At 35.5% G+C, this 14,772-nt stretch overlaps 1 long non-coding RNA gene across 1 annotated transcript in view; it reads right to left on the bottom strand.

Moving 5' to 3' along the window:
- The window catches only part of LOC106510211, a 49,991-nt gene extending 35,882 nt beyond the window's left edge, over positions 1 to 14,109 (bottom strand). Inside the window, exon 1 of the long non-coding RNA XR_001308489.2 lies at positions 13,987 to 14,109. This is a non-coding gene — a long non-coding RNA (uncharacterized LOC106510211). The remainder of the gene's footprint in view (positions 1 to 13,986) is intronic.

The following is a 14,772-nucleotide window of genomic DNA, read 5'->3' as shown; positions in this document are numbered from 1 at the left end:
GTTTTACAGAAATCTATGTTTTAAGAAATATTTAAGGGAAAAAAGATTTAGTCAATTAAATGGTTTAATAAATATAAGCCAAATTTATGCCTGGGACATGTCTTAAGTAATTCAAAAAAAGAAACATGACTTATAAGAGTCATCCTAGGCTTTTGAGTCTAGAAAGAAAAACTGGTTTTAATCAAAAAGCTATTCAAGTAAATGTAACATTGCCAAGGTAGCAGCACTGTGAATGAGAGATAATTGTCACTGCATGAGAATATATTAGGGTACTGATGTACTCAAGGAGGACAAGAAGTTTTCTCTTTGAGAATGACTGGAATTGGGTATAGATATGAAGATGTTAATTTGAAGAGGAAGAGAGGTAAAGTTGCAGAAGTAATCACATGTGCGGAGTTTCTATAGTTAGAGGATCTGGAATGAAAAGAAAGCCTTTAGAAATGAGTAAATGTAAACTCCTGCAAAGATTTTTGAATCATGATTAAAGAAAGATTTTTGTCCTAAACTTAAATGGGAGGTTACTGAAGTCTTCAGAAAGATTCTTTTAGCTGCAGTGAGAGGTAGGTAGGATAGGATAGGGGATTGGACTGGGGTGATTCAAAACAGGCCATTTATCATTACCAAAAATAGGAGGTCTGCCATCAAATAGTAAGGACATGCACAGACACCAGAGGCATGTCTTCAGAGCACTTCCCTATACAAATGAGGTATCCTCTTCAGAGAGGCACTTCCCCATAACCTGTTCCCCATGCACAGGAAACCAACTGGAGGATTAAAACATGCCCCCATACCGAGAACAAACAACATTCAGCCTTCGTGCACAGTGGAGCGGGGCTGGGACAAGAAGTATGAGTGGGCCTGGAGCAGAAGAAATCAGATCCCCAAACACATCCACTGTATAGGGATACTCAGGAAAGACTCAGTTGCAAGCAGAGCCAGTCCCGATGCCAGGACAGCCTGCTCTCTCTCTCTCTGAAGGTATAAAGAAAATTTGCTGCACACTGCTGCAAATTTGACTCGAGCTAGATTGCAATATCCTCTCCAAGGCAACCTGCAGCAGGAGTGACTTTAGCGCAGGGAGACTGACCAGGAATGGCCCATTAAAAGCGCCCTAATGAGAGCTGTAACTTTTGACCTAAGGCCCTCCCTTTGACCCAGAGCCACTCCCTGCCCTGAACTGAACAGGCCTGCCTGTAGAGCCAGCCTGCCTGCCTCATCCCTATTCCACGAGACTGCTGGCTCTATCCCAGCACCACTGCTGCAGCACTTCCTAGCTGGAATAGTCCCCCGCCAGACAGTCCACACCTCTAAATCCTTGCTGCATGTGAGCCAGAATCAAGAGAAATCATACAGAGGAATGTGATATGAGGATGAAACACTGAAGGCAGGAAATAATTGATACTACTGATCACTTAGAAAATGGTGTAGTCGTCTCAGAAAAAGATAATGGTAGGTTAAATAATACCTACCATTAGATAATGGTGAGTCATTGGGTTATGGAGATGGAGAGATATATATGGATCTGAAAAATGCCTTTCTGGTGTAACCACAGTATTGATGTTTCATTGATTTGTAGCTTAAATTTACCTTTTTACATGATTTTAATATGTGGGTAATATCTGTGTACTTTTTATGTACATAATCTATATGGCACACTAGATTATATACTATTTAAAGACAAGAACAAAACAGTGCATTTCATGATTTGTAAGTAAAGAAGGAGCCACAGAGCTCCATGTGTCAGGAGATAAGTCCATTCTTGCAATACCTTTATCAGTGCCAACCCAATTTGTCTAAGATGTCACCAGGACAATTCATCTCTAGACCTAAGCACGTGCTAATATTTCTCCAACTGCCACCTCCTTTCAGCTCCTCAGCTTTTCCACTGTGCTCTTTGGATCTCACAGTCTGTCATTAGACTGTTATCTCTTATATCCTCAATCTCTTCTCCGTAATTTTCTAACTTCAGTGTAACTGAAACTTGGATTTCCACTGACCAAACTGTCCCTCAGCCTTAGTGGTCCTCTTACTGATGGAACACTTTCTTACTCTTCTCCATACCCAACTCACTTGCACTTTTCATCTATTGACTTTGTCCAGGGCCCCACATCCCCATATTGTCCTCACATCTCTCCTTTTCCAGCCTACATGAATTGTTATTATAATCAGTTCTTTGCATACACCCTTATTCCTTTGTAATCACTGTTATTCTGGCTGGGCAAAACAGCAATCTACTTAAATTCAAATTTCTGTCTATTATACTGCTTCAGGACAGCAAAACATAGCCAGAGAAAAACGCACAAACTTTATGGCTGCTCTTATTCTATTTTTATGACCTCCAACAACAAATACATGCCCAGTACTATCCATCAATTCTGATATTTACTGAACATATTCACTCTCTTACAAAACTTTTCCCTCTTTAAACTCGTAATACCTATTGCCCTTTCTCCACTTGCAAAAATTATGCATCTAATTTTTAATTAGAGACAGAAATAATTAGAAGAGAGTTTCTACCATATCACATCTCAAGTTACATCATTACAGTTATATCTTTACACACACACTCTGATACTCCTTCTCTTAGAAAGGATGATTCTCCATGATCCACTTTTGTACAAATCCCATCCCCTTCTTTCCTACTCAAGGGCATTCCAAGTGCAATTTCTGCTTCTCTGTTATTACTAGTATTGCTCCTTTACTGTATTATTTATATCAGCATACAAGCAGTAGTATTTAATGTCTCTCCCTTTAGGAAAAGTCTCCCTTTTCCCAATATCCTCCTACAGCTAGTTCTTCAACTCTGTACAGTTCTTTGTAATGGATTTTTCTACAATTATTTTCTAAACTAGTTCCAACTAATTACACTTCTCTCATTCTCTTTTAATGTTGAATGATACAAGATTTTGTTTTACCACCCTACCAAATGTTCTTATCAAGCTCAACATCATTAATTGCAATAGCAAATCCATTGGACAAAAATTAATGACTGCCTTATTGGCCATCCCTTCCCAAACTCCCAACTGCCTTCTTGAAAAAAATGAGCTGAGATGTTTGATGTGTGTCTACCAGAGAAGCTGCCAACCTTCCAATTTTCAACACTTTATTAAACATATGCCTAATTCTTCCAGTTGTATGTAAAACACTTTAGAGTCACGATTCTTTCAATTCTTTGTACTCATTTTTATAGAAATAAATTTACCTAGGTCTTTCTGTATGTGTTGAGATATACAGTGAGTATCACAGAATATTTCATCATGTAGACTATGGTATTATAAACCCTACGTATAAATTTCTAGGTTTTACAAGACCACCTACATTAACCATACCTAAGTATTTATTATTTTCAAGTTTTTAAAGTTAATTTTACTCTTTAATATCTAGATGTAGCCAATATCATAAACGCTTGATCTATACATACATGTGATAGCAGTTAAGAGCATAGGATTTTTAAAAAATGTATATATTTGAATGTCATTAACTTAAAAAAAAGTGCACAAATTACAATGTACAGAGAAATATATTTACAATGTGTAGATAATTATATTATCAAAAATGAAAATGCCCCAAATGAGGACACTAGTTAATGATAAAAGGATCAATTAAAGAAGAGGATATTACATTCATCAACATCTATGACCCTAATATAGGAGTACCCAAATACATAAAACAAATACTAACAGACATAAAAGCAGAAGTTGATGGGAATACAACAATATGAGATTTGAACACTCCCCTACACACATCAATGGACAGATCTTTTGGACAGAAAATCAGTAAGGTAACAGAGATCCTAAATGACACAATAGAATAGTTCTATAAAATTGATAATTTCAGGACTTTACATCCAAAAAAAGAAAAAAAGAAAAAACAGACTATACATTCTATTAAAATGCACATAGAACATTAACTAGGGCACAAAACTAACCTCAACAAATTTAAGATTACAGAATGTATTTCAAGCATCCTCTCTGACCACAATGACATGAAACAAAAAGTCAACCACAGAAAAGGAAATGAGAAAAAACTGAACACATGGAGACTAAACAACATGCTACTAAAAACAAACAATGAGTCAATAAGAAAATTAAACATAAAATTATACCTTCAGACAAATGATAATGAAATCACAACCATACCAAATCTTATGGATACCACAAAAAGCAGTTCTTAGAGGGAAGTTCATAGTAATAGAGGCTTTCCTCAACAAAACAAGAAAAATCTCAACCTAACCTACCACCTCAAAAAATTGGAAAAACAAGGTAAAAAATATATAAAGTCAAAAGAAAGAAAGAATCACAAAGATCAGTGAGGAAATCAATGAAACAGATTAAAAAGCAATAGAAAAAAAATCATTAAAACCAAGAGCTGGTTTTTTATTAAGGTTAAACAAAATTGACAAAACTGGCCAGACTCAGCAAGAAGAGAGAGAAGTCCAAATAAACAAAATAAGAAAAGAAAAAGGAGAAATCTCAACTGATACTGCAGAAATACAAAGAAAAAGAAAGAATACCATGAACAACTATATGCCAATAAATTTGACAACCTAGGAAAAATGGACAACTTTCCAGAAACATTCACCCACCAAAACTGAATCAATAAGAAGCAGATAATTTGAACAGATTGAAGAAATAAAATTGAATATGTAATAACATCCCCTACAAACAAAAGTCCATGATCAGATGGCTTCACAGGCAAATTCTACATACAAAAAGGAACTTAAATTGACCTTCTTAAAATTTTCCAAAAGTTTGAACAATCAACATGCTCAAAGACATTATATTAAGCCACCATCAGCCTAACAATAAAATCAAAGATACTACCAAAAAGGAAAATTATAAGCCAACATCCTTGCTAAATATAGACGTGAAGTTTCTCAACACAATTTCAACCAACTGAAGCCAAAAAGCCATAAGAAAGATCATACACCACAACCAAGTGGGGTTCATCCCATGTTCATGAGGATGGTTCAACATTTGCAAATCAGTCAATGTAGTATACCACATTAGCAAAAGTAGTCAAAAACCACACAATCATCTCAATAGATACAGAGAAAGCACTTGTCAACACTGAACATCCATTCATGATCAAAACTCTTGCCAAAGCGTATATAGAGGGAACAAATTTCAACATAATAAAAACCATTTATGACCAATTCAAAGTCAATGTAAAACTCAACAGAAGCAGAAAGGCTTCCCACTAAAATGTGGAACAAGACAAGAATGCCCACTCTCACCAACTTTACGCAACATTTTACTTGAAGTCCTAGCCATAGCAATCAGATAAATGAAAGAAATAAAACGTAACCAAATTGGAAGAGATGTAAAACTGTCACCCTATTCAGATGATATGATACCCATATAGAAAACCTTAATGACTCCACACAAAAACTACTCAAAGTGATAAATAAAATCATCTTAACAGCAGTATACAAGATTAGAACTCAGAAATTGGCTGCATTTCTGTATACTAACAATGAAATATTAGAAAAGCAATTAAAAAAACCTTCAAAAAAAATCACACCAAAAAAATGAAGTATCTAGGAATAAACCTGACCAACAAGGTGAGAGACTCATATGCTTAGAACTATCAAATATTAATCAAGAAAATTAAGAAGATTAAAAAAAAAGATATCCAATGCTCCTGGATTAGAAGAATAAACATTGTTAAAATGGCCATACTACCCAAAGCAATCTACAGAGGAATCCTGAGGAATAAAAACAAAGCAGGAAGCATAATTCTTTCAGACTTCAGACAATATTACAAAGGTACAGTAATCAAGACAGTATGGTACTGGTATAAAAACAGACATACAGATCAATCCAAAAGAATAGAGCACTCAGAAATAAACCCAGATACCTACACTCAGGTAATCTTGGACAAAAGTAGACAAGAATATTAAATGGGAAAAAGTCTCTTCAGTAAGTGGTTCTGGGGAAACTGGACATATTCAAATAAATCAATAAAACAAGAACACACCCTCACACCATGCACGAGAATAAACTCAAAATGGCTTAAATACAAACATAAGACATGACATCAAACTCCTAAAGAGAACCTAGGCAAAAAATTCTCTGCCATAAGCCATACAAATTTTTTCATAGATCAGTCACCCAAGGTAATAGAAATAAAAACAAAAATAAGCCAATGGCACCTAATCAAATTTATAAGCTACTGCACAGCAAAGGAAACCATTTAAAAATAAAAAACAATCAACCAAAAAAAAAAAAAAGACAACCTATTGAATGGGAGAAAATAGTTGCAAAGGAAACACTGACAGGGACTTAATCTCCATAATACACAACTCACACAACATGACAATTAAAAAAAATAATCAAACAACCCAATCAAAAAATGGAAAGATATAAATAGACATTGCTCCAAAGAAGACAGAGATGGCTAATAGGCATATGAAAAAACGCTCTACATCACTCATTATTAGAGAAATACAAATCAAAACTACAATGATGTGCCACCTCACACCATTCAGAATGGCTATCATAAATAAGTCTACAAATAAAAAATGCTGGAGAGGGAATGGAGAAAAGGGAACCCTCCTACACTGTTGGTGGGAATATAAACTTGTACAACCACTATGGAGAACAGCATGGAGATTCCTCAGAAAACTAAATATGGAATTAGCTATGATCCACAAATCCCACTCCTGGGCACATATCTGAACAAAACTACAATTAAAAAAGATACATGTACCTGTAGGTTCATAGGAGCACTATTCATAATAGCCAAGACATGGAAGCAACCTAAATCTCTACTGACAAATTAAGAAGATGTGGTGTATATATATATAATGGAATACTACTCAGCCACAAAAAAGAACAAAATGATGCCATTTTCAGCAACCTGGATGCAACTTAGATTATCATATTTAGTAAAGTCAGAGAAAGACAAATACCATATATGATATCACTCATATGTGGAATCTAAAATATGGCACAAACTATCTTAAACAAGAAACAGACTCACAGACATAGAGAAAAAACTTGTGGGTTTCCAAGGGGGAGGGAAGATTAACAGATGCAAACTATTACATTTAGAATTGGTAGGCAATAAGGTCCTACTGTATAGCAAAAGAAACTATATCCAATCTCCTAGGATAGACCATGATAAAAAATACTAAAGATATATATATATATGTCATATATATATGACTGAATCACTTTGCTGTAGAGTAGATATTGATATTGGCACAAAATTATAAATGATGCTTTAATAAAATTTTTCAAAAATTATGTTAGAGGTACTATATATATATATATATATATATATACACACCTAGAGTGTATATATATCTAATACAATATACATACACACACACACATATATATATATATGTTGTAACATTGATGGGCAGTTGGATAATGTCTGGAACTCAATTTACAGTTGTCAGAAAATATATCAAGCCGTAAGTCTGGATTATCTGCCAAAGGAATACATTGTGTGTGTATATATATACACACACACACACACACACACACACATACAAAATATAAGAAGTATAATAACTGAGTTATGAGGCACTCCAACAAAGTAGATTATTCCATTTTTGCTTATAAATTAAATACTCCGATATACTTGCCTATCTTGTATTGTAAATATTTTTTTTCATCATACTACCATATAAAATATATATGCATATGTATTGGTCAGGATTCTGCAGAGAAAACACATAGGGTATGCATATGTGTGTGTGTATAAACATAAAAAAGTAAATATGGATTATTCCCTTCTAGTACTGGGCAAATTCAAAATCCCCGATAAGGAATAACTAGAAAATTTGGATGAAATGAAAAAAAAAATCCGCTTGAAATCATTGAAGAGTTAATGATAAAACATTACTTGGCCAAGGTCTGGACAAGAAAAACCCAGAACTGTCAACTTGTATTGGGAAAATTTTACTCTAGAGATTGGGACTCTTCTTTCTTCCACTCAGAATGGAGAATCTCAATTGCCACCATCATCAGCACATGTATTCATTTGATTAAGTATATATTTCATTGAAATTGATTTCAGGGTTCTCCACTTGCCACTACCATAAGCATATCTACTAAAAAGATGTCAGGATTTCTTTTCATTTCCATCTTTAATACCCACAGCCCATCAATCCCAGACTCAGGGTATATAATCAAATAATATGTATGTGTTCCTCAGTTACCTGCGTTCTTCCTTTTCGGCTTATTTTCTTTTCTCCCTTTTCTCCCTGCCTATTCCTCCCTTCTTCTCATTCAGTGTGGTTAGGGTATTCATTTGAAATATATTTACATTCTTTCGTTTCAGTTTGCTTTTAGTTTGAGGGTTTTTTTTTTTTACCCTCTTTCCTCAATCTTACTCATTTCTGACCTTTTTAGGCACACTATTGACATGCTTTTAAAAGTAAAGGCTGTAGTAAAAGGTATACGTTGAGAAATATCTGACCACCTCTTTTTGTGTCCCTTCGCCACACAGCTGTCGCATTCCTTTATGTATAAACTCCATGGCTTTATGACTTGTCCTTCTAATGTTTCTTCTTATAAGGATAACCAGATAAACCAGATATATGTCCTTTTCTTATGTTCACTTTTTCTTACAGAAAACATACAATATGTTGTCTTTCCCACATTAGGTTTTTTTGTTTTTTGCTTTTTTCCCCACTAAATAACTTCACCTGAAAATCATTCCAAAGTTTCATACAGCTTTTCTCATATTTTTTGTAAAACTATACTAAAATGCACTTCAATCACTAAAATACACCTCTTTTATGTCATTTCCATTGGACGGTCAATAGTCATTTCAAACTTTCAATCTTAACGTACTTGAGATGATCTTTTTGTTCCACAAAATAACTCCCAAGAACAAATTCCATTTTTTACACAGTATCTTTGAAAATCTTTAGACTATCTTTGTCTTCACCATTCTACATCTAATTGTCACCAATTTTATTCTTTGAAGTATTTTTATTCTTGGAATACTTTCTTCATCTTATTGCTCCTCTCCCAGTCCTGAACATTTCCATCTTCTATTTTCTTTGATATTTCATTGTTTTAGGGATTGCCCTTCCATTTTAGTCTAATTTACATTTGCTCATCAATCGTTTAGAATATCCTTTCCTAACTTCATGTGTTCATAGTCTACAATTGCTCTCCACTATTTATTTCAATATGTTAAAAGACTGCTCCTTGGATGCTAGCATCTTTCTATTTGGGCTTTTCCCTAAAATGCCAATTATTGTCCATAATTTTTCATATCTTGATCACATGTGTTTGCTTTGGCTTCTCTAACTTGGATTAAACTATTCCTGTAAACTGGAATGCTTTCCTCATCTGATGATCTAGTACATCATATTTCATGCTTCTCCTGTAACTGCTCTTAATCAAATTCTTTAAAGTTTAATTATGTTCTTCATAATTCCTAAGGTATCATGTAATTTCATAAAATATTGTGTTATTTTTAACTTTGAGATGGACTATGTGAAATACTATTATTCACACACTTTACAAAAAGCGATTAACATTAAATATTTTTTGTAGATAAGATTTTTTTCTGTAATTCATAATGGTTTTTATTTTTTCATTATAGCTGGTTTACAGTGTTCTGTCAATTTTCTACTGTACAGCAGGGTGATCCAGTTACACATACAAGTATACCTTGCTTTTTCTCACATTATCATGCTCCATCGTAAGTGACTAAACATAGTTACCAGTGCTATACAGCAGGATCTCATAGCTTATCCATTCCAACGGCAATAGTCTGCATCTATTAACTCCAAGTTCCCAATCCATCCCCCCCTCTTGGCAACCACAAATCTATTCTCCAAGTCCATGATTTTATTTTCTGTGGAAAGGTTCATTTGTGCCATGTATTAGATTCCAGATATAAGTGATATCACATGGTATTTTTTCTCTTTCTGACTTACTTCACTCAGGATGAGAGTCTCTAGTTCCATCCATGTTGCTGCAAATGGCACTATTTTGTTTCTTTTTTATGGCCGATTAGTATCCATTGTGTATATATATCACATCTTCCTAATCCAATCATCTGTTGGTGAACATTTGGGTTGTTTCCATGTCTTGGCTATTGTGAATAGAGCTGCAATGAATATGAGGGTGCATGTGTCTTTTATAAGGAGAGTTTTGTCCAGATATATGCCCGATAGTGGGATTGCTGGGTCATATGGTGGTTCTATATATTAGTTTTCTAAGGCATCTCCATACTGTTTTTCATAGTGGTTGTACCAATTTACATTCCCACCAACAGTACAGGAGGGTTCCCTTTTCTCCACAGCCCCTCCAGCACTTGTTATTTGTGGATTTATTAATGATGGCCATTCTGACTGGTGTGAGGTGGTACTTCATGGTAGTTTTGATTTGCATTTCTCTAATAATCAGGGATGTTGAGCATTTTTTCATGTGCTTGTTGGGCATCTGTATCATCTTCTTTGGAGAAATATCTATTCAGGTCTTTTGCCCATTTTTCAATTGGGCTGTTGGCTTTTTTTCTGTTGAGTTGTCTAAGTTTTTTGTATATTTTAGAGATTAAGCCCTTGTCAGTTACATCATTTGCAACTATTTTCTCCCATTCTAAGTTGTCTTTTTGTCTTCTTTTTGGTTTCCTTTGCTCTGCAAAATCTTGCCAGTTTGATTAGGTCCCATCAGTTTATTTTTGCTTTTGTGTCTGTTGTTTTGTAAGACTGGCCTGACATACAGACCAATGGAACAGAATAGAGAACCCAAAAACAAACCCAGACACCTACAGTCAATTAGTCTTTGACAAAGGATGTAAGAACATAAAATGGGGAAAAGACAGTCTTTTCAGCAACTATTGCTGGGAAACCTGGACAGCTGCATGCATATCAATGAAACTAGAACACACCTTCACAACATGCACAAAAATAAACTCAAAATGGCTTAAAGACTTAAATATAACACAAGAACCATCAAACTCCTGAAAGAAAACATAGGCCAAACATTTTCTGACATCAAGCTTAACAAATGTTTTTTCAGGTTAGTCTCTCCAAACATTAAGTATTTCATGAATATTTAAAAAAAACCTTCGGAGTTCCCGTCGTGGTGCAGTAGTTAATGAATCCGACTAGGAACCATGAGGTTGCGGGTTCGATCCCTGCCCTTGCTCAGTGGGTTGAGAATCCGGCGTTGCCGTGAGCTGTGGTGTAGGTTGCAACCGGGGCTCGGATCCTGCGTTGCTGTGGCTCTGGCATAGGCCAGTGGCTACAGCTCCAATGTGACCTCTAGCCTAGGAACCTCCATATGCCGCAGGAGTGGCCCAAGAAAAAGCAAAAAAAACACAAAACCAAAAAAAAAAACCACAAACAAACAAACAACAAAAAACTTCATATTATTTTAAGAATTATATTTCATTGTAAAATTTTAAATTTATGACGCACTTTATATTATTGTTAATAAGATGATTGGTATTAAGGTCATTTTGGCTATTTCTTTGGTAGTTAATATTCTATTTAATTAATTGCACTGAATAATTACCAGTATTCATATAAAATAATTATTTTGTAAGACTAGTGTTTTTTTATCCTTATTTAGTGAAGGATATGTTATATATTATGACAGAAATAAATGAAGAGCAATATAACTGCAAAATGGATAATTCTATTTCATTTCTTAAAGCTGATAGCCCTCTATGCATATTATATTTTCAAGTATTTACCTCTTTCAGCTTGGTGTTTTCATTATGCTCAGGTGTTTTCATTATCATCCAGGAACTACCCTTCTCTGGATGGCTTTTAAAGTGTTTAACTATTGAACTGATAGGTACACAAATTTTCACCTTTTTTTTTTGTTGTTGTTTATATAGCCCTCTGTATGTTCTTCAGTAAGCACTAATGATTTTTCCATTTGAATTAAGTTCTTCTATCTTCACTAATGGTTATCATTAACTAATATTATTATAAAAATACCAACTTGCACATTTAAGCAAAAGAAAAAAAAACTTAAATGCCATTTATTCTATTATAGTCCATTTTTAATATTTTGGCTTATTTTTCCAAAGAGTATCATTAATAATAGACTCAAGATTACTGACCAGTCAATGCAGACTTGCCACACACTAAGAATCTAAGAATCTATTAAATAAATGCCAGATGATTGGTCAAGATGAGAAGTAATACCGAGTTGAATATGCTTTGATGTCGCCAGTAAAGAATTGCAGAGGATAGACAGAATTAAGCTCAGTTTTGAAAGATAATATTTAAGTACTAGATAGGGATGGGTATGACATTTTGAGTGTGCTAAATGACAGAATAGGTCACCTTGGGAAGACCATAGGAGCAAAAATTTTAGAGTCTAAGGAACAGGTTTTTATCCTTGAATGCCAAGTACAGGAGTCTGGACAACCAATGCAAGTTTTAACTCTGATCTTCCAGATGCTTAGTAGTAATTTCAAGTAATTAATATGTCTATGTGATTTATGGTGAATTTTAGTGGCAATAAACCAGTTAAGAATCAGTTGGAACAGGTGTAAAATGTGGAATGCCTGAATTAGGGTATGTGCTAAATTTTCATTACAATTGCACATTCAGACTCCATCTTTAGCTTCTGCATTTACAGTAAAAGCACAATCTTGCTGCATTTGTAAAAGAGTATTAATCAAAACTCCTTTTCCTTTCAGAGCAGTTATTTGTATCAGATGAACACTAAGACCTTAGTTCTATTACTTTCAAAAGGTCCTGACCACCTGATAAAATCCATTATAGAAAATTCAACTTGTACTGGATACCATGTTGCCTCTTAGATACAGGTAAAATGCAACAAATCTAAAACTCTCACTATAGTAATTACAACTTCAGAGAAATTCCCAGATTGGGGAAAGTGACAAAGTAACTTCTTATCATTTCTGGACTTTGAACAAAGGACAAAAAGTTAATTGACTAAAATGATAGAGTTTACCTTTGGAATGAAAGCACATTAACCTGTAAAGTCAGTCTATCCTATTGAAAATAAATGATTTTACCTCTGTATTTGCACTGTAGAAATCTCTTGTGGGAGAGAAATATCATTAAACCATAAATTTTAGGGTTTAACAGAATGCATTAATAATGGTTACATAAATTCACTTTCAAGGCATCCACCTAAATACTGCAGGCACACAAATGTGTTACTATCTTAGAAATTGTGGAGCATCATTTGAAGCATACATTCATGTATTTTTTTAATGGTCTGTTCTAATTAGGAGAGCACAGAAATAGACAATGTATGATAAGTTTTAAGGGAATGAGTTAAGAAACTGAGTCCATCACTAGAGTTGCCAGCAATCTTTTGCTCAAAACTCACCCACACCTCCCTTGAACAAGAACTAACTTGTATCTTTACTCACAGGGTGTGGACAGTATGAACGGCAGCTATAGGAAAAGAAAAACAGAAAACCTGGTGGAACCAGCTGAAACCAAGACAGTGATGAATCTGACCTCCAACTGACTCCAAGCTTTGCTGATTCTACCACGTTAGGGCACCACATGACATATCTATCAGTGACCCAGACCGAAGGTCACAAACCAGAAAAGGACAGAAAAGCTGTGCCTCTTCCTAGAAAACTAATGCCTATGTCTCCCCATCATTAGTCTCACTCTGCACGCCTCACCCCTCAGTTCATTCTCTGTTTTACTGGTGAGGCAATTAAGGCCACAGAGAATATCTGGACTTCCAGTCCTCAGGACTGCACACAGGACGCTTAGAAATCACCACTCTGTCCTTATAACGAGTAATAACTGGAGCTAACAAGCCAACAACTCTCCTTAGATCCTATAGAGAAGGAAAGTCCCAGGGCAAACTGCTGACCCCCAAATGAAGTAAATACAAGAAATCACAGAGCAGAGATTCTCAGCAGGAACCACCACTGAGGTAGGGAAACCTGAACTGCAACTGAATCAATGGAGGCTTCACGTGGACAAGTCTGAGAACTTAAACCTGGGGGACCCAGTTTTAGTGGGTCCTCCCCACCCCATGTTTTTGTGAGTTTTACCTCCAAGGTTCGGCCAGGTTCTCCCTGGGAGTATCCATGAAAAATCTCCGCTTCTGGCAGGTCCAGGAAGAAAGGAACCATTTTGAAACGCGCTGCAGCCCTCTCTGTTCTTAAAAAAGCCTGTGCACAGGAGAAACCAGTTAACTAGAGCCTGATCTGATGGGGTTTCATTAGTGTCTGCTCACCTGGGGAAAGGGACGTACCCAGCCTCAGCTGGCTTTATCCTTTACGAGATGAAAGAGGACCACCCAACTCTAGCCGCCTCTAGCCATCCAATCCCGCCAAGGGGTTGGGGGTGGAAGAGTGGAAGTGAGAAGCACCTGTGACGTTCACAATCCAGAGGTCAGGATCGCTAAAAGGCTGACCCCTTCTCTTCAGACTATAGAATGCTACCCTTCCCCCACACCTCAGCACCACACGACTAAAAGTCTATTTTCAGCAGTTCCTTCCCTAAGTATGTCATATCTGGCTATAAAGACATATTAAAGGGCAAAAACAAACACAGAAGAGACTAGCAAGCATCGAAACCCAGCTCAGATACAGCAGGGATATTGGAATCATGAGTCCAGGAATTTAAAACACCTATGATTAATATGCTCTAATGGATAAACCAGACTGCGTACAAGACTAGATGAGTAATGTAAGCAGACAGATGGAAATTCTAAGAAAGAATCAAAAGCAATGCTAGAGGAAAGCAAAAACAGAAACAAGAATGTCTTTGATGGGCTTATTATTAGACTGTACACAGGTGAGGAAGGAATCTCTGAGCTTAAAGGTATCTCAATA

The sequence above is a fragment of the Sus scrofa genome, chromosome 4 (assembly GCF_000003025.6).
Source record: "Sus scrofa isolate TJ Tabasco breed Duroc chromosome 4, Sscrofa11.1, whole genome shotgun sequence".
NCBI classification, from domain to species: domain Eukaryota; kingdom Metazoa; phylum Chordata; class Mammalia; order Artiodactyla; family Suidae; genus Sus; species Sus scrofa.
The sequence above is the reverse complement of the archived record's forward strand: the minus strand, read 5'-3'. Positions and strand labels throughout refer to the sequence as shown.